The sequence below is a fragment of the Bombina bombina genome, chromosome 2 (genome assembly GCF_027579735.1).
Source record: "Bombina bombina isolate aBomBom1 chromosome 2, aBomBom1.pri, whole genome shotgun sequence".
NCBI classification, from domain to species: Eukaryota; Metazoa; Chordata; class Amphibia; order Anura; family Bombinatoridae; genus Bombina; species Bombina bombina.
In genome coordinates this window covers 651,156,393-651,177,315 of record NC_069500.1, presented here as the reverse complement: position 1 = coordinate 651,177,315, position 20,923 = coordinate 651,156,393, and the positions used below count along the sequence as shown (strand labels likewise).

General features: G+C 42.9%; 1 protein-coding gene across 1 annotated transcript in view; it reads right to left on the bottom strand.

Annotated features, from left to right (window-relative positions):
* LOC128647210 (RNA exonuclease 1 homolog) overlaps nt 1-20,923 on the bottom strand; it is a 681,669-nt gene that overhangs the window by 624,208 nt on the left and 36,538 nt on the right. The gene's annotated exons all lie outside the window — the stretch shown is intronic.

Genomic DNA, 20,923 nt, shown 5'->3' with positions numbered 1-20,923 from the left:
TGCAACACATGTGTAGTGTTCTATATATGTGTTGTTAATATGTGTTGCACTGTATGTTAATTCACCAGGTAAGTTGTGCGGCAACAAATAGATTTGAGAACAATCTTAGTGGTAATCATTTTAAAGCTCTTATATCCTTGAAAGAGAATTTAAATATAGTCATCAAGGCATCTGACAAAGGTGGCAACGTCGTTGTCATGGATAGGGAGTATTATCTGTTTGAGGCTAGACGACAACTTAGGGATGTAGATGTATATGAAAAATTGGATACAAACCCTACAGTTAAATATAGCCAAAGATTAGAAAAGATATTACTCTTGGGCAAACAAATAGGAGTCATAACAGATTTCAAAATGGACCAATTTTTGATACAACATCCTAAGGTACCTATTTTTTATTTTCTTCCGAAGCTGCATAAGGATAAAGTCCATCCTCCTGGTAGGCCCATCATCTCAGGGGTGGGCTCCTTATTGGAACCCACTTCTGAGATGGTTGATGCTTTTTTGCAACCTCTAGTGGGTGAACTTGTGAGCTATATCAGGGATTCTAAACAAGTGTTGTGTTCCCTGCGGTCCATCAAGTGGAAACCCACTTATAGATTTGTTACAGTAGATGTAGCTTCACTGTACACCTCCATCCCTCACCATATGGGATTGAATACCATTTCTAACATTCTGAACAGAATGTCAAATTATACAGAGGATTTGAAACATTTTCTCATTTGTACTATTGAATTTCTGCTCTCTCACAACTATTTTCTATTTGAGGGATCTTACTATCTGCAGAGACGAGGCACAGCTATGGGGGCTGAGGAAGCCACAGCCCTAGTGGAATGAGCCGTAATTCGTTCAGGAGGCTGCTGTCCAGCAGTCTCGTATGCAAAGCGGATGATACTCTTCAGCCAAAAAGAAAATGAAGTAGCCGTAGCTTTCTGACCCCTATGTTTTCCAGAAAAAAAAAAAACAACAAACAAGGAAGATGATAGGCAAAATTCCTTAGTCGCCTGTAAGTAAAACTACAAAGCACGGACCACATTCAAATTATGTAACTACCTCTCCTTCTTAGGAGGATTAGGACAGAAGGAAGGAACAACAATTTCCTGATTAATATTCTTATTTGAAACAACCTTAGGAAAAAACATGGTTTGGTTTGTAATATCACCTTATCCTGATGTAAAATAAGATACGGAGAATCACATTGCAATGCCGAAAGCTCAGATACTCTACGAGCAGAAGAAATAACAACCAAAAATAAAACTTTCCAAGATAATAACTTAATATCTACAGAATGCATAGGTTCAAACAGAACCCCCTGAAGAACTTTAAGAACTAAATTCAAACTAAGGAGGAACAACTTGTCTAAATACAGGCCTGATTCTAGACAGAGCCTGACAAAAAGATTGCACATCTGGAACAGCTGCCAGACGTTTGTGTAACAAAATAGACAAAGCAGAAATCTGTCTCTTTAAGGAACTTGCTAACAACCCTTTCTCCAATCCCTCTTGGAGAAAAGAAAATTCTGGGAATCCTAACCCTACTCCATGAGTAGCCCTTGGATTCACACCAATACAGATATTTACGCCATATCTTATGGTAAATTTTCCTTGTAACAGGCTTGCGTGCCTGAATCAAGGAATCAATGACCGAATCAGAAAACCCTCGCTTAGATAAAATTAAGCGTTCAATCTCCAAGCAGTTAGCCGTAGAGAAACTAGATTCGGATGATGGAAGGGTCCCTGAATGAGAAGGTATTTCCTCAACGGCAGCTTCCACGGTGGCCGAGATGACATGTCCACCAGATCGGCATACCAAATCCTGCGAGGCCACGCAGGAGCAGTGAGAATCAACAACACCCTCTCCTGTTTGACCCGAGCAATCACCCGGGGAAGGAGAGCAAATGGAGGAAACACATAAGCTAGGCTGAAACACACTCTCCTGGATGAAATGTCTGTCTGCTCAGAAAATCTGTTTCCCAGTTTCCCACACCTGGGATGTGGATCGCAGACAGATGGCAAGAGTGAGACTCCGCCCACTGTATTATCTTGGCAACTTCTGTCATCACTAAGGAACTTCTTTGTTCCTCCCTGATGATTGATGTAAGCTACCGTCATTTTGTTGTCCGACTGGAATCTGATGAATTGGGCCGAAGCCAACTAAGGCCAAGCCTGAAGAACATTGAATATTGCTCTCAACTCTAGGATGTTGATGGGAAGAAGAGATTCTGATTGAGTCCATACACCATGGGCCCTCAGAGTTTTCCAGACTGCTCCCCTTCCTATCAGGCTGGCGTCCGTTGTCACCATCACCCATGAGGGTCTGCGGAAGCATGTCCCCTGGGATAGATGATCCAGCGACAACCACCATAGAAGAGAATCCCTCGTCTCCAGATCTAGGATTATTTGAGGAGACAGATCTGTATAATTTCCATTCCACTGTCTGAGCATGCTCAATTGCAGAGGTCTGAGATGAAAACGAGCAAACTGAATGATGTCCATTGCTGCTACCATCAATCTATTTACCTCCATGCACTGAGCCAATGACGGCCGAGGATTGGTCTGAAGGTTTCGGCATGTATCCAGAATCTAACTTTCTGACCTTCCGTCAAAAAGATTTTCATGGACAGAGAGTCGATTAGAGTCCCCAAGAAAGGAACCCTTGTCTGAGGAACTAGCTAACTCTTTTCCAGATTCACCTTCCACCCGTGAGTCCTCAGGAAGGATAGAACAATGTCGGTATGCGACTTTGCTAGCTGATAAGATGACGCCTGGATCAGAATATCGTCCAGATAAGGCGCCACTGCAATGCCCCATGGCCTTAGCACCGCCAGCAGAGACCCCAGAACCTTTGTGAAAACTCTGGGTGCCATGGCCAGACCGAAGGGCAGAGCCACGAACTGGAAATGCTTGTCCAGAAAGGCAAACCTCAGGAACTTGTGATGATCGCTGTGGATAGGAACATGAAGATATGCATCCTTTAGATCCACGGTAGTCATAAATTGACCCTCCTGGATCAATGGAATGGTACGAATGGTTTCCATTTTGAAAGATGGAACTCTGAGAAACTTGTTCAGACTCTTGAGATCTAAAATAGGTTGAAACGTTCCCTCCTTTTTGGGAACTAAAAACAGATTTGAATAAAACCCCTGTCCTTGTTCTAGTACTGGAACGGGACATATTACTCCCATGGAGGAGAGATCTCTTACACAACGTAACGCTGCCTCTCTCTTTACCTGGTCTGCAGATAATCGAGGAAGAAGAAACCTTCCTCTGGGAGAGGAATTTCTAAACTCCAACTGAGCCACTGAGACACAATTTCCAGTGTCTAGGGATCCTGAACATCTGTTATCCAAGCCTGGACAAAGAGAAAGTCTGCCACCTACTAGATCCGGTCCCAGATCGGGGGCCGACCCTTCATGCTGACTTGGTAGTAGCAGCAGGCTTCTTGGATTGTTTACCCTTGTTCCAAGACTGGTTGGGTCTCCAAGTGGACTTGGCTTGTGAATAATTCCCTTCCTGTTTAGCGGAAGAGGCAGGGACTCCCTTGAAATTTCGAAAGTAACGAAAATTACTTTGTCACCCTCTCTGTTTGGACTTTTTCTCTTGCGGGAGGAGATGACCTTTGCCTCCCGTGATGTCAGAAATAATTTCTTTCAAGTCAGGCCCGAAAAGGGTCTTTCCCTTGTAAGGAATAGCCAAAAGCTTAGACTTGGATGACACATCGGCAGACCAAGACTAAGTGCTAAGATAGCAAAACCCGAACTCTTAGCCGCCAATTTAGTAATCTGCAGCGAAGCATACGTAATAAACAAATTAGCTAACTTAAGAGCCTTAATCCGATCCTGTATCTCTTCCAAAGGAGTCTCTGTCTTAAGAGATTCTTCCAGAGCATCGAACCAATAAGCGGCCACACTGGTAACTGATATCTTTCTCATTTACCTAAATAATTGATGTAAACAGTCAGCATAATTCTCATGTTATCAACTATTAAGAGTACAATTCAAATTTTATTAAAAAACCTAACAGGGGGGCGTGTCCAAGCCACAGCCATGATCAGACGTGTCTCTTAGCAGCTCCGGTATAACCTGGAACAATTAGGTTATTATCCTCAGCTTTTGTAACTTTAACCTCACCTAATTTACTCTACACCCACCGGAGAAGAGGTTAGATCCTCAATGAAGCTATTTTTTCTCTACTACAATACCCAAGACGATTATCTACGACCGAGTTCCTGGGCTGTGGCCTATGTCACCGTTTTACCATCTCTCCCCCCCCGGCCTCAAATTTAGCTGGGTAGTCTGACTATAGTCAAACACGGAGCAGCTCTTATCTGGAGGTGAGGTGAACAACACTATCCACTAAGTATAGAAAGCCAACAAGAATATATAATCCCACGATGGAGGATACAATAACAGCTCTTTTACAATTGATCTCACACAAGATGGACGACCATCATTCCTCCCTCAAGGCGGCGTTGAAATATGAGAGAGCCGACAACGCTGAGATGGGAACTCGCAGCTCAGTGGACAACTTACCGATTATAACAACGGAGCTAGAGGCTCTTTACAATAGTGACTTTCACTGCTGCCCAGGCACTGCGGATTACACAACTAATTCTCCCGATACTGCTGAAGTGACAAATGGCAATGCAGCACTGGACACCGCGCTTTCCACTCGCCCATGCTTTGACAACTTTTATGGAGGTACCGAGCCGAAGCCGGACCCCCTGGAGATGCGGCCGGTCAAAAGGGGGTTCAGACTAGGCTCTGCTCTGACACACTCTGTTATGGACCTACCGTACCTTGCTTTGGACTTTCCTGCGAGTAGACTTTCAAAGTTCTGGGATGATCCTTTGTTTGCTGCAGCGCTCCGTCAGCGGAAAATTTCAGGCACTAAGACTGAGTTTATGCAGTCTGACTGTCCGTGTTCCTGTCTTCACAAAGTGACTGGTATCGGATGAAAAAGAAAAAAAAAAAACACACAGCCGCTTATGTTATGGACCTACACTCTCAGCCCGGGATTTGATCAGTCCTAACTTTTTAGTTATATGTCTTTAATAACCTAATCACTGTGTTATAGATAGAGGTGCTATCGTTTGGCTTGATGTGTTTCAATTGTTTTTCTTGTTTGGTTGCCTTTGGAAGCCCTATTAGATTTCTCCCCCCTTGAAGCTGTTTAAATTCAGGGATCCTCTCTGTGATACACATTTCTCTTATATATCTCATATATGGAAATATTTCCTTTACATATCTAGATAAACTCAAGCTCCCAGTAGTAACCTATCTTACATCTATGCTTTAAATGGGGAAATTTAAATTGCTTTATGTTTGATTATATCTGTTTAATCCACATAGCGCTATACACTGTACATATAAGGAGGTTAGCGCTCTAATTGTTATATGGATAGACCATATATTACTTTTGGCACAGATGACCAGTCGTTAAGTGACATGAGTTTAGACAAGCTGAAATAATTAGACTGCATGAATCTTCAGTTTTGCATGCTGCAAAATCCTATCTTCGCTGTTTATTTGTAGCAATTTTTCTCTACCCTCCAATTATACCACAACCTGCTCCTCTATCCCTTTATTTTTAATCTATATGGTAACTCAGCACTACCTTCCTTTACTCTATTATTAGGTCTATGCCCAATGGTCTACTTTGTTTAAGAAACTGGGAGATGCTTACCCTTTATCTGAGCAGACCTAGATTATTAATTAGATATATGAAGCAATTTGCGGTTTGTAATCATAGTATAGTCTCCTTTATAGTGCAGGCATATAACGCTATATACAATCTTAGGCCAGTGATTACTATGAGAGTCTCTTAGACATCATTTTCTATATAGCTTCATTAGGAAATAGTGGGTATCATGCCACAGTGTCCTTAGCCACTCCAATTCATTTAAGTCCCCCTCCTCCCTTCATGTACAATGTGACCCTCCCTTTATACATACCTACTTAGGCTTTGAGATGCCCATAGGTCCCAACTGACATCTCGGATCTGGTGGGTCTCACCCCTGTTCCCAATTACTGAGGAATTATACCCAATACGTAGCAATTTATAACAAGATACCCCCTCTCCCCCCTCTTACCCCATCATACATAGTTTGGTATTCCACATAGCTTCCACCATACGCCTTGTATCATAAGGGTCTCGCTTCTGTCCCCCTCAAAAACTTATTTCTATCCCCTTATGGGCTCCCTTACCTCCACATAGCAAACTCTACTTACGTATAAGTCTCCGTTAATACCCCACAGATGCTCCTCTACCCTTAATAACATACTCTAAAAAGGTCGGTTTACATTATTAGAACATCCCCCTTCCCTTCTCGAGCGGCTCTCGCCCGCTGCACCCTCCTTTTTATTTTTATTCTTTTATTATTACTCAGCTCACTAACTAGGCTCTCCATATATAAGCTTTAAACCTCATGTAGAACTTTATACCACTATCTTAACCCTAAAGGGACATTTTAAGCTACCACTAATCTTAACATGTGTAGCTTTCTAGCTATCAACCTGTAATATACTTGGGCCTAGTTACCATAATATTATCATAATATAACCTATATTAAAAACTGAGGTCACCCCTCTCTGAACTCAACATTGCGCAGCTCTTATTACATAACCTCTTTATTAAAATGTACTCATGGAACTCTGTGTTTATAAGCTAGGTTTACCATATTTTTTCTGTATATCAGCAGACCTACAGTTCTTTGTATTGTTGTCAAAAGTCACTGATTCCTGTAATGTTGAGTTTTATTGATTCTGTATGTTTTTGGAACCTCAATAAAAAATATAATATCAAAAAAAAAACCTAACAGTATTTTTTTTCTTTCAAAAGAAAAAACTTACAATGCACTGTTCCAAATTATTATGCACAGTAAGTTTCAAAACACTTTATAGGTTGTAAAGAACTGAAAATTGTCATTTGTGTTTGCAGCATATTTACTGAAATCAAAAGCTATTTCAATCAAACTTTGAACAACATTTTAACTTTTTAACATTTTAACAGGCCATGTTACATTTTAACATAGGACCCCTTATTTGATAGCAGCTTCACAAGTCTTGCATCCATTGAACTTGTGAGTTTTTGGACAGTTTCTGCTTGAATTTGTTTGCAAGATGTCAGAATAGCCTCCCAGAGCTGCTGTTTGGATGTAAACTGCCTCCCACCTTTATAGATCTTTTGCTTGAGGATGCTCCAAAGGTTCTCAATAGGATTGAGGTCAGGGGAGGATGTAGGCCACACCATGACTTTCTATTCTTTTATCCCCATAGCAGCCATTGATGCAGAAGTATTCTTTGCAGCATGAGATGGTGCATTGTCATGCATGAAGATGATTTTATTACGGAAAGCATAGTTCTTCCTTCTGTACCAGGGAAGGAAGTGGTCAGTCAGGAACTCCACATACTTTGCAGAGGTCATCTTTACACCTTCGGGGACCCTAAAGGGGTCGACCAGCTCTCTTCCCATGATTCCGGCCCAAAACATGACTCCATCACCGCCTTGCTGACATCGCAGCCTTGTTGGAACAGGGTGGCCGTCCACTACTCCATCCATCTGGACCATCCAGGGTTGCACGGCACTCATCAGTGAACAGGACTGTTTAAAAATTAGTCTTCATGTATTTTTCTGCCCAATGCAGCCGTTTCTGCTTGTGAGCATTGGTTAGTGGTGGCCGAATGGAAGGTTTATGCACAGTTGCATGACTCTGGAGGACTCTACACCTTGATGTCCGTGGGACTTGAGGCACCAGCAGCTTCAAATATCTGTTTGCTGCTATGTAATGGTATTTTAGCAGCTGCTCTCTTGATCCGATGCATGGATCTGGCAGAAATCTTCCTCAATGTGCCTTTATCTGCACAAACCCGTCTGTGCTCTGAATCAGCCACAAATCTTTTAATAGTGCAATTACGCTTAAGTTTTCGTGAAATATTTAATGTTTTCATACCTTGTCCAAGGCATTGAACTATTTCACTCTTTTCGGCAGCAGAGAGATCCTTTTTCTTCCCCATATTGCTTGAAAATGGTGCTCTGCTTAATAATGTGGAACACCCTACTTTAGTAGTTTTTCCTTTAATTGGGCTCACCTGGCAATCTAATTATCACAGGTGTCAGATTGTTTTCAGTGATCAAAAGAGCCCTGAAACACAATGCCATCCATGAGTTAAACTGAAAAAAAAAAATGATTTAATCTTTGTGACACTGAAATAGAATTTGCATTATTTGGAACAGGGTGTAAATCTTCTTAAGGAGACCCTCCAACTTCTTATCCATAGGGTCCTTAAAGGCACAACTATCCTCAATAGGAATAGTAGTCCGCTTGGCCAGGGTAGAAATGGCTCCCTCTACTTTAGGGACCGTCTGCCAAGAATCCCTAATAGCGTCAGCTACAGGGTACATCTTCTTAATAGGAGAAGGGGAGAATGGAATACCCAGTCTCTCCCATTCTTTTGCAATAATCTATGAAGTTCTCTTTGGAACTGGAAAAACATCTGAATAAGAAGGAACTTCCAAGTATTTGTCCAACTTACTCAATTTTTCTGGAGGGACAACTATTGAGTAACAATCATCCAGAGTAACCAACACCTCCCTCAGTAATAGGTCGAAGGTGTTCACGCTTAAACCTGAAAGAGACCTTAGAATCAGTCAGGGGCAAGGCACTCCCAGAATCAGAGAGTTCACCTTCAGACAGGACCTCCATGCCCTCCAACTCAGAACCCCGGGATGGTACGTCCGCAATCGCCATCAGAGAATCAGAGGCTGCATTGAATACACAATTGTCCCTTCGGGTACGCTTGCCGTGCGATATGGGAAAGTTAGATAACGCATCAGAAAGAGTAGAAGACATCACTGCAGCAATGTCTTAATGTAAAAGCTGGCAAAAAACTGGGTGTTAAAGGCTGTGACGCTTGGGGAGAAAACTGCAGCATACTATGCATCTCATCTGACTCTTGAGAAGCATCCGCTTTAGACGAGGATTTATCAAAAAATATTTGTTCTTTATAGTGCAAAGCCCTCTCAACGCATGAAGGACAAAAAGGAACCTGAGGTTCCACAGTGGCATCCAAACACATGGAACATGGAACAGATTGAATAACATCTGAATCCATGATTAACAGAAAAGCAAGCAAAAACAAAGAATTGGTTTTGTCTCTTTAAAAATTAATACTAAAAATATGACCCACACATACAAAAATTAACTGTCAGTACCAAAGATTCCTCCAGATGGAGTTTCTGACAAAGTACTGCCTTTGCAAAGTGAAAACAATTATAACCTTTTTCGTTTTCAGACACAAGTAAAGAAAATTGTTATTTGTTCTTTATAGCACCTCGCCTCAACAGCTCTGCTGAGGCGCCTACCTGCCTCCACGGTCCACCGACAAGCCTTATGTACAAGATACTGAGCGATCCTACTACGACCAAGACCGCTTGCTTTGCAACCATGCGGTCGTGTCACTCCTCAGATGGCTTTTACTGACAGACGGGACTTTCAGGAAGTGAACGAACGCTGTGAAGCTTCTTTCCAGCCTCAGCGCACCAAAGGAAGTCCAGCCCTTCGTGGGCGTTACTCTAAGCCCGAGAAGAACGCTGTCGACTGTGTTATAACAAAAAGCTGACTCAGACATGTTATCAGACCGGGGCAATTAAGAACAGCCTCTTGTATTTCCTCTAGTGCCCCAAAAACACACAATCATGAACCAGAATCTCCGGTAACAATCCCCAGCGTCTTTTAGCCAATAAAAAGTAACCTTTGTCCCTTTGGTGTTTTCCTAAGAAAAAACGCAGCAAGGAATAAAGCTACAGTGTCTGTTTTACACTGCACGAGTCCATTGATAACCCACACTCTGTTGGCAAGGAAGCTCCATTTTTTTTTTTACTAAAGAGCCCAGAAGCAGAACTTTTTTTTAACTTTCTGCAATGAGATTTTTTTTTTGTCAAAAATTTTCTGCAGGTCATTTTGAAATAGAAATCTGTTTAATTTTGACTTTACTATCCCTTTAAGAAACTTAATTTTTTTATTATGAAATAAACTGTTATTTTGACCTTTTTTAAAAATCGATTCATATGTACATATCGGCATGAAATGCGGTTGTATGAACTAGCAGTATCACCCTGGTCTCTTCATACATACCCCCCCTGCATATCAGTATCACCCTGGTCTCTTCATACATACCCCCCCTGCATATCAATATCACCATGGTCTCTTCATGCATACCCCCCTGCATATCAATATCACCATGGTCTCTTCATGCATACACCCCCTGCAAATCAATATCACCATGGTCTACTCTCTTCATGCATAACCAACCCCTCCCCCTGCATATCAATATCACCCTGGTCTACTCTCTTCATGCATACCCCACTGCATATCAATATCACCCTGGTCTACTCTCTTCATGCATACCCCACTGCATATCAATATCACCCTGGTCTACTCTTTATGCATATATCCCCCTGCATATCAATATCACCCTGGTCTACTCTCTTTATGCATATCCCCCCCTGCATATCAATATCACCATGGTCTACTCTTTTCATGCATACCATCCCCCTACATATCAATATCACCATGGTCTCTTCATGCATACCCCCCTGCATATCAATATCACCATGGTCTACTCTTCATGCATAACCAACCCCCCCCCTGCATATCAATATCACCCTGGTCTACTCTCTTCATGCATACCCCCTGCATATCAATATCACCCTGGTCTACTCTTCATGCATACCCCCCCTCCTGCATATCAATATCACCATGGTCTCTTCATGCATACCCCCCTGCATATCAATATCACCGTGGTCTACTCTCTTCATGCATACCCCCCTGCATATCAATATCACCATGTTCTCTTCATGCATACCCCCTGCAATATATTATATAAACATACTTTTACTTCACATATACCCCACCATACTGATTTTATTATGATTGTTGTCACACACACATACATATTAACACCCATTTATTAAAAAACTAAATCTGGCTACTAAGTATATTGGTTGGCTCCTAGAGTCCTAGAATATTTTTTTTAAAGGGCCAGTGTACTCTAAAATCATGGATAATATATAATACCAGTAATAAATTCCCTAATTAACTAAATGAGATAAGTATAGGAATTTTGAAAAGCAATGCATTTAGTACATTTTACTTTTTTATTTCCTGCTCCTGAAATATTCTGGATGGTGCTGGCACTCCCCAAAAAAAGGGCTGAGCTGTGCTTTTGGCATTGCACTCCAGCAACATTTAGATAGGCATTAGAAAATACAGCAATGGGCATTGGGCAGAAAAATATAGGTCCAAACAGTGCAACAACCTTTATTAATTTAAACAGAATGTATACTTGAATCAGACCAAGTATTTTACTGCATATGTATGTAACCCCAGTCCATCCTCCATTCCATTTAAACAGATGTCTATCGGTGCCAGACAGAACACTGTGTTGAGCAGCTCCATATAAAGAAGACCGGCAATGTGTGTTCTATGCAGCAGCTGCCTATGTCATAAACTCAGATTAGATCATGAAGACTATATCGTGGCCTCCTTGACACCCTACAGTGTACCAGCGTTCAGTTGCGATGTGTTTCCTCAATTTGAATTATTTGCCTGCCCACACAAGTTTACTGTGGATCGCTAGCCGGACCTGAAGCAACTCTACTTGTTTCACTAGATGAAGACACTACTTCACATTCCAGGGCTCCTTGCACAGACCTGCCCCTGCATGAGTGCACAGCAATGGGATACCAGTTCAGAGATTGTTATGCTGTGTCAGTACCTGATCTCCGGTATATAATATCTTCTGAGTCACCATGCTATGTTCTGATGCAGGGGCAGGTCTGTGCAAGGAGCCCCGGAATGTGAAGCATAGTCTTCATCTAGTGAAACAAGTAGAGTTGCATCAGGTCCAGCTAGCGATTGTGGCAGGCAAATAATCTAAATTGAGGCATGAAGGTGCGCAGACAGAGAAGGGAGTGGGAAGTCAGAGTTGAGGATCGTCTCTAAGCAAGCAGCATGGGTTGGGAAAGCAATGTGAAAAAATATATACACACACTTCCAATAAGTTTACCAATTCACTTACATGTATAGCATGATAGATTAAAAACTTTAGCACACAGAAAACCTGGGTGCATATTATAATGTCTGTTTAAGCACTGACCTTTTCTGCAATCTGTTACCCTCCACACTTGAGTTCAGGAAGAGAAAAGAAATTGAAAACAGAGGAACGTAGTAACTTTTTACACCAAGATGGAACCGAACAGTGACACCTGCAGGTAAACATTAAAAGTGCAGGCAATTTTTTTTTATTTTTTTTTTTAGTCACGTCTGGTCTTTCTGCAGACACACTACAGATTCTGCGATGAGATCGCACATCGCACAGTGTTCTGCCTTGGGGCTAAAGAGCTTATGTTATTCCCCAACAGAAAAAGCACATTTCTGAGATTTTGTATTGCAAATTGCCCAGAAAAAAGTAAATTTATGCTTACCTGATAAATTAATTTCTTCTATGGTACAACGAGTCCACGGATTCATCCTTTACTTGTGGGATATTATCCTCCTGCTAACAGGAAGTGGCAAAGAGCACCACAGCAGAGCCGTCTATATAGCTCCTCCCTTAGCTCCACCCCCCAGTCATTCGACCGAAGGTACAGGAAGAAAAAGGAGAAACTAAAAGGTGCAGAGGTGACTGAAGTTTAAAATCAAAATATATAATCTGTCTTAAAATGACAGAGCGGGCCGTGGACTCGTCGTACCATAGAAGAAATTAATTTATCAGGTAAGCATAAATTTACTTTTCTTCTATAAGGTACGACGAGTCCACAGATTCATCCTTTACTTGTGGGATACAATACCAAAGCTACAGAATACGGATGAACGGGAGGGACAAGACAGATGGTTAAACAGAAGGCACCATTGCTTGAACTTTTCTCCCAAAAATAGCCTCCGAAGAAGCAAAAGTATCAAATTTGGAAAATTTGGAAAATGTATGAAGCGAACACTAAGTCGCAGCCTTACAAATCTGTTCAACAGAAGCATAATTTTTAAAAGCCCATGTGGAAGCCACCGATCTAGTAGAGTGAGCTGTAATCCTTTCAGGAGGCTGCTGTCCAGCAGTCTCGTATGCCAAACGGATGATGCTTTTCAGCCAAAAAGAAAGGTAGCCGTAGCTTTTTGACCTCTGCGTTTTCCAGAATAGACAACAAACAAAGAAGATGTTTGACGGAAATCTTTGGTTGCTTGCAAGTAAAACTTCAAAGCACGAACCACGACCAAGTTGTGCAACAGACGCTCCTTAGAGGAAGGATAAGGACACAGAGAAGGAACAACAATTTCCTAAATGATATTCCGATTAGTAACAACCTTAGGAAGGAATCCAAGTTTGGTACGCAAAACCAACTTATCAGCATGGAAAACCAGATAAGGCGAGTCGCATTGCAATGCAGATAGTTCAGAAACTCTTCGAGCCGAAGAGATAGTAACTAAAAACAGAACTTTCCAAGATAGAAGCTTAATATCTATGGAATGCATAGGTTCAAACGGAACCTCTTGAAGAACTTTAAGAACTAAATTCAAACTCCATGGCGGAGCAACAGGTTTAAACACAGGCTCGATTCTAACTAAAGCCTGACAGAACGACTGACGCTTGTGCAGTAGAATTGATAAAGCGGATATCTGTCCTTTTAAGGAACTAGCTGATAGATGGCAAGAGTGAGTCTTTGCCCATCTAATTATTTTGGTAACCTCTATCATCGCTAGAGAACTCTTTGGTTCCCCCTGATGATTGATATATGCTACAGTCGTGATATTGTCCGACTGGAATCTTATGAATCTGGCCGAAGCCAGCTGAGGCCACACCTGAAGCGTGTTGAATATCGCTCTCAGTTCTAGAATATTTATCGGGAGAACCTCCTCCTGAGTCCACAAACCCTGTGCTTTCAGTGAATTCCAGACTGCACCCCAGCCCAATAGGCTGGCGTCCGTCATTATGACCCACGCTGGCCTGCGGAAACATTCCATTGGACAGATGATCCTGTGACAACCACCAAAGAAGAGTCTCTGGTCTGATTCAGATTTATCTGAGGAGATAAATCTGCATAATCCCCATTCCACTATGTCCATTGCGGCTACCATTAAGCGGATTACCTCCATACACTGAGCCACTGACGGCCGAGGAATGGAATGAAGAGCTTGGCAGATAGATAAAATTTTTGATTTCCTGACCTCCGTCAGAAAAATTTTCATGTCCACCAAATCTATCAGAGTTCCCAGGAATGGAACTCTTGTGAGAGGGATAAGTGAACTCTTTCACGTTCACCTTCCACCCGTGAGATCTTAGAAAAGCCAACACGATGTCCGTGTGAGACTTGGCTAGTTGGAAAGTCGACGCATGAATTAAGATATCGTCCAGATAAGGCGCCACAGCTATGCCCCGCGGCCATAGAACCACCAGAAGGGACCCTAGCACCTTTGTGAAAATTCTGGGAGCTGTGGCCAATCCGAAGGGAAGAGCCACAAACTGGTAATGCTTGTCCAGAAAGGCGAACCTGAGGAACTGGTGATCTTTGTGGATAGGGATGTGTAGATATGCATCTTTTAAGTCCACGGTGGTCATATATTGACCCTCCTGGATCATCAGCAAAATAGTCTGAATGGTCTTCATTTTGAAGGATGGGACTCTGAGGAATTTGTTTAGAATCTTGAGATCCAAAATTGGTCTGAAGGTTCCCTCTTTTTTGGGAACCACAGATTGGAGTAGAAATCCTGCCCCTATTCTGTTTTCGGAACTGGGCAGATCACTCCCATGGTATATAGGTCTTCTACACAGCGTAAGAGTGCCTCTCTTTTTGTCTGGTTTACAGAAAATTGAGAAAGATGGAATCTCCCCCTTGGAGGAGAATCTTTGAAATCTAGAAGATACCCCTGGGTTACGATTTCAAAAGCCCAGGAGTCCTGAACATCTCTTGCCCAAGCCTGAGCAAAGAGAGAAAGTCTGCCCCCTACTAGATCCGGTCCTGGATCAGGGGCTACCCCTTCATGCTGTCTTAGTGGCAGCAGCAGGCTTCTTGGCCTGTTTACCCTTGTTCCAAGTCTAGTTAGGTCTCCAGACTGACTTGGATTGAGCAAAATTTCCCTCTTGCTTTTCAAAGGTGTTCCCTCTACCTATTCCCCTGCTGCAGTTTACGAAAATTATTTTGTTTTGTCCTCGCCTTATTTGTCTTATCCTGAGGAAGGGCATGGCCTTTCCCTCTAGTTATGTCTGAAATGATCTCTTTCAGTTCAGGCCCGAATAGGGTCTAACCCTTGAAAGGGATGGCTAAAAGCTTAGCTTTTGATGACACATCAGCAGACCAGGATTTAAGCCATAACGCTCTACGCGCTAAAATGGCAAAACCTGAATTCTTTGCCGCTAATTTAGCCAGTTGAAAAGCGGCATCTGTAATGAAAGAATTACCTAGCTTGAGAGCTCTAATTCTATCCAGAATATCATCTAATGGGGTCTCAACCTGAAGAGCCTCCTCCAGAGCCTTGAACCAAAAGGACGCTGCAGTAGTTACAGGAACAATGCACGCTATAGGTTGGAGAAGAAAACCCTGATGAACAAGTATTTTCTTTAGGAGACCCTCTAATTTTTTATCCATAGGATCTTTGAAAGCACAACTGTCCTCAATAGGTATAGTTGTACGCTTAGCCAGGGTAGAAATAGCTCCCTCCACCTTAGGGACCGTCTGCCACGAGTCCCGCATGGTGTCTGATATAGGAAACATTTTCTTAAAAGTAGGAGGGGGAGCGAACGGAATACCTGGTCTACTCTATCCCAATCCTTAGTAACAATGTCCGAAATCCTCTTAGGGACCGGAAAAACATCAGTGTAGGCAGGAACCTCTAGAAATCTGTCCATTTTACACAATTTCTCTGGAACTACAATAGGGTCACAATCATCCAGAGTCGCTAAAACCTCCCTGAGCAATAAGTGGAGGTGTTCTAGTTTAAATTTAAAAGCGGTCATATCTGAGTGTCTGAGGGAACATATTTCCTGAATCAGAAATCTCCCTCAGCCAGCAAATCCCTCACCCCCAACTCAAAACATTGTGAGGGTACATCTGATATGGCTAATAAAGCGTCAGAGGGCTCAGCATTTGTTCTCACACCAGACCTACTACGCTTCCCCTGCAACCCAGGCAGCTTAGATAAACCCTCTCTGAGGGTAGTATTCATAACTGCGGCCATATCTTGCAGGGTGAAAGAATTAGACGCACTAGAAGTACATGGCGTCGCTTGTGCGGGCGTTAATGTTTGTGACACTTGGGGAGAATTAGATGGCATAACCCGATTCCCTTCCGACTGAGAATCATCCTGCGACATACTTTTAGTAGCTAAAATATGTTCTTTGCAATTTATTGACCTTTCAGTGCATGAGGGACACATTCTAAGTGGAGGTTCCACAATGGCTTCTAAACATATTGAACATTGACTTTCCTCAATGTCAGACATGTTGAACAGGCTAGTAATGACTACAAACAAGCATGAAAACACTTTATTTAGTGAAAAAAATAATCTTAAAAATTTTTGCAAGCAGACAATATATGTAAGTTAAGATTGCACCACAAGGAAATTTAACATTTAACCCTTTAATGTGCAAACTGGATTGAAATTAGGCCTAAATCCGGGGAAAAACACCACCAGCACCTTGCCACAGCCCTGCTGTGGCCCTACCTGCCCTCAGGGGTAGAAAATATGGGGTTAAAGCTTCGATTTGGCCCAAAACATTCACCAGGGCCCTCAGGAGTTAGAGCTTGCTGCTTGCTGAGTGAAAAACAGAATTTATGCTTACCTGATAAATTACTTTCTCCAACGGTGTGTCCGGTCCACGGCGTCATCCTTACTTGTGGGATATCTCTTCCCCAACAGGAAATGGCAAAGAGTCCCAGCAAAGCTGGCCATATAGTCCCTCCTAGGCTCCGCCCACCCCAGTCATTCGACCGACGGACAGGAGGAAATATATATAGGAGAAACCATATGGTACCGTGGTGACTGTAGTTAGAGAAAATAATTCATCAGACCCGATTAAAAAACCAGGGCGGGCCGTGGACCGGACACACCGTTGGAGAAAGTAATTTATCAGGTAAGCATAAATTCTGTTTTCTCCAACATTAGTGTGTCCGGTCCACGGCGTCATCCTTACTTGTGGGAACCAATACCAAAGCTTTAGGACACGGATGAAGGGAGGGAGCAAATCAGGTTACCTAAACGGAAGGCACCACAGCTTGCAAAACCTAAAACCTTTCTCCCAAAAATAGCCTCCGAAGAAGCAAAAGTATCAAATTTGTAAAATTTGGCAAAAGTGTGCAGTGAAGACAAAGTCGCTGCCTTACATATCTGGTCAACAGAAGCCTCGTTCTTGAAGGCCCATGTGGAAGCCACAGCCCTAGTGGAGTGAGCTGTGATTCTTTCAGGAGGCTGCCGTCCGGCAGTCTCATAAGCCAATCGGATGATGCTTTTAAGCCAAAAGGAAAGAGAGGTAGAAGTCTCTTTTTGACCTCTCCTTTTACCAGAATAAACAACAAACAAGGAAGATGTTTGTCTGTAATCTTTTGTAGCCTCTATATAGAATTTTAGAGCACGGACTACGTCCAAATTGTGTAACAAACGTTCCTTCTTTGAAACTGGATTCGGACATAAAGAAGGTACAACTATCTCCTGGTTAATATTTTTGTTAGAAACAACCTTAGGAAGAAAACCAGGCTTAGTACGCAAAACCACCTTATCTGCATGGAACACCAGATAGGGCGGAGAACACTGCAGAGCAGATAACTCTGAAACTCTTCTAGCAGAAGAAATTGCAACCAAAAACAAAACTTTCCAAGATAGTAACTTAATATCTATGGAATGTAAAGGTTCAAACGGAACCCCTTGAAGAACTGAAAGAACTAGATTTAGACTCCAGGGAGGAGTCAAAGGTCTGTAAACAGGCTTGATCCTAACCAGAGCCTGAACAAATGCTTGAACATCTGGCACAGCTGCCAGTCTTTTGTGTAGTAAGACAGATAAAGCAGAGATCTGTCCCTTTAGAGAACTTGCAGATAATCCTTTCTCCAAACCTTCTTGTAGAAAGGAGAGAATCTTAGGAATTTTTATCTTATTCCATGGGAATCCTTTGGATTCACACCAACAGATATATCTTTTCCATATTTTATGGTAAATCTTTCTGGTTACCGGTTTTCTGGCCTGAACCAGAGCATTTATCACAGAATCTGAAAACCCACGCTTCGATAGAATCAAGCGTTCAATCTCCAAGCCGTCAGCTGGAGGGAGACCAGATTTGGATGTTCGAATGGACCCTGAACAAGAAGGTCCTGTCTCAAAGGTAGCTTCCATGGTGGAACCAATGACATTCACCAGGTCTGCATACCAAGTCCTGCGTGGCCACGCAGGAGCTATCAAGATCACCGAGGCCCTCTCCTGATTGATCCTGGCTACCAGCCTGGGAATGAGAGGAAACGGTGGAAATACATAAGCTAGGTTGAAGGTCCAAGGTGCTACTAGTGCATCTACTAGAGTCGCCTTGGGATCCCTGGATCTGGACCCGTAGCAAGGAACCTTGAAGTTCTGACGAGACGCCATCAGATCCATGTCTGGAATGCCCCATAATTGAGTTATTTGGGCAAAGATCTCCGGATGAAGTTCCCACTCCCCCGGATGGAATGTCTGACGACTCCGAAAATTCGCCTCCCAGTTTTCCACACCTGGGATGTGGATCGCAGACAGGTGGCAGGAGTGATCCTCCGCCCATTGAATTATTTTGGTCACTTTTCATCGGCAGGGAACTCCTTGTTCCCCCCTGATTGATATACGCAACGGTCGTCATGTTGTCTGATTGGAACCTTATGAATCTGGCCTTTGCTAGTTGAGGCCAAGCCCTGAGAGCATTGAATATCGCTCTCAGTTCCAGAATGTTTATCGGGAGAAGAGACTCTTCCCGAGACCATAGACCCTGAGCTTTCAGGGATTCCCAGACCACGCCCCAGCCCACTAGACTGGCGTCTGTCGTGACAATGACCCACTCTGGTCTGCGGAAGCTCATTCCCTGGGACAGATGGTCCAGGGTCAGCCACCAACGGAGTGAATCTCTGGTCTTCTGATCTACTTGAATCATTGGAGACAAGTCTGTATAGTCCCCATTCCACTGTTTGAGCATGCACAGTTGTAATGGTCTTAGATGAATTCGTGCAAAAGGAACTATGTCCATTGCTGCAACCATCAACCCTACTACTTCCATGCACTGCGCTATGGAAGGACGAGGAACAGAATGAAGAACTTGACAAGAGCTTAGAAGTTTTGATTTTCTGACCTCTGTCAGAAAAATCCTCATTTCTAAGGAATCTATTATTGTTCCCAAGAAGGGAACTCTTGTCGATGGAGACAGAACTTTTTTCTATGTTCACCTTCCATCCGTGTGATCTGAGAAAGGCCAGAACGATGTCTATGAGCCTTTGCTTTTGACAGGGACGACGCTTGTATTAGAATGTCGTCCAAGTAAGGTACTACTGCAATGCCCCTCGGTCTTAGAACCGCTAGAAGGGACCCTAGTACCTTTGTGAAAATCCTTGGAGCAGTGGCTAACCCGAATGGGAGGGCCACAAACTGGTAATGCTTGTCCAGAAAAGCGAACCTTAGGAACTGATGATGTTCTTTGTGGATAGGAATATGTAGGTACGCATCCTTTAGATCCACGGTAGTCATAAATTGACTTTCCTGGATAGTGGGTAGAATCGTTCGAATGGTTTCCATCTTGAACGATGGTACCCTGAGAAATTTGTTTAGGATCTTCAAATCCAAAATTGGTCTGAAAGTTCCCTCTTTTTTGGGAACTACGAACAGATTGGAATAAAATCCCATTCCTTGTTCCTTTATTGGAACTGGGTGTATCACTCCCATCTTTAACAGGTCTTCTACACAATGTAAGAACGTCTGTCTCTTTATTTGGTTTGAGGATAAGCGAGACATGTGGAACCTTCCCCTTGGGGGTAGTTCCCTGAATTCCAGGAGATAACCTTGAGAAACTATTTCTAGCGCCCAGGGATCCTGAACATCTCTTGCTCAAGCCTGAGCAAAGAGAGAGAGTCTGCCCCCCATTAGATCCGGTCCCGGATCGGGGGCTACTCCTTCATGCTGTTTTGTTAGCAGCGGCGGGCTTCTTGGCCTGCTTACCCTTGTTCCAGCCTTGCATCGGTTTCCAGGCTGGTTTGGGTTGTGAGGCATTACCCTCTTGCTTAGAGGATGCAGAATTAGAGGCCGGTCCGTTCCTGAAATTGCGAAAGGAACGAAAATTAGACTTATTTTTGGCCTTGAAAGGCCTATCTTGTGGAAGGGCGTGGCCCTTTCCCCTAGTGATGTCTGAAATAATCTCTTTCAATTCTGGTCCAAATAGAGTTTTACCTTTGAAAGGGATATTAAGCAATTTTGTCTTGGATGACACGATAGCAAACCCTGAATTTTTCGCCGCTAATCTAGCTAATTGCAAAGCGGCATCTAAAATAAAAGAGTTAGCCAATTTAAGTGCGTGAACTCTGTCCATAACCTCCTCATATGGAGTCTCTCTACTGAGCGACTTTTCTAGTTCCTCGAACCAGAACCACGCTGCTGTAGTGACAGGAACAATGCACGAAATGGGTTGTAGAAGGTAACCTTGCTGTACAAAAATCTTTTTAAGCAAACCTTCCAATTTTTTATCCATAGGATCTTTGAAAGCACAACTATCTTCGATAGGAATAGTAGTGCGTTTGTTTAGAGTAGAAACTGCCCCCTCGACCTTAGGGACTGTCTGCCATAAGTCCTTTCTGGGGTCGACCATAGGAAATAATTTCTTAAATATAGGGGGGGGAACAAAAAGGTATGCCGGGCTTTTCCCACTCCTTATTTACTAT